The sequence below is a fragment of the Mus pahari genome, chromosome 4 (assembly GCF_900095145.1).
Source record: "Mus pahari chromosome 4, PAHARI_EIJ_v1.1, whole genome shotgun sequence".
Taxonomy (NCBI): Eukaryota; Metazoa; Chordata; class Mammalia; order Rodentia; family Muridae; genus Mus; species Mus pahari.
The window spans coordinates 94,178,136-94,178,918 of record NC_034593.1 but is presented as its reverse complement, the minus strand read 5'-3'; positions in this window follow the sequence as shown (position 1 = coordinate 94,178,918).

The window sequence follows — 783 nt, the reverse complement described above, 5'->3', positions numbered from 1 at the left end:
AAGAAAGAAAGAAAGAAAGAAAGAAAGAAAGAAAGAAAGAAAGAAAGAAAGAAAGAAAGAAAGAAAAAGAAAGAAAAATTGTGAGGTAGCGAAGCTAGGATTTGAGTCCAGGCTCTGACTCATACGGGGTTGTCTGTGAGGGTGCCTTCTAGTTGTGAGTTCTATTATGTGGCATCGACCTAGGGTAGCACTCTGGTAAAGCCACTAGTCATTCCCAGGGTGGAAGTGTGAACTAGAAAATTCACAATATTTTTACTAAAGTCTGATGGAAAAACAACTATGACTTTGTTATCTTGTTAGATAGAATATGCAGAACCACCTCCAGCGCCATGGTTGTATTCTTTTTCTTGACAGCGCAGATTTGGACCTGGAGAGATGGTTAAGAGCATGTAGAGGACCTGGGGTTGATTTCCAGTACCCACATTAGGCAGCTCAAGATAGCTTATAACTCCACTTCCAGTTCCAGGGGATCTGGTGTGTGTGTGTGTGTGTGTGTGTGCGCGCGCGCGCGCACACACACACACACACACACACACATTCGGAGTACTGAGTTTTAAAACTAGCATTCTCTGGAAGAGCAAGTATTCTTAACTGCTAAGACATCTCTCCAGTCTAAATGAACAAATGTTTAAAGCAGAAAATTTTAGATTTTTTTCAACATCCATTTAATTCCCAGATTGCAGTCTATTTGTCAAGGCAGACATGAAGAATTACTCAACAATTACTGATGGGAGGAAGTTTTTAAAATCAATAGCAAATCCATTGTACTCGCTCCTTCCAGGC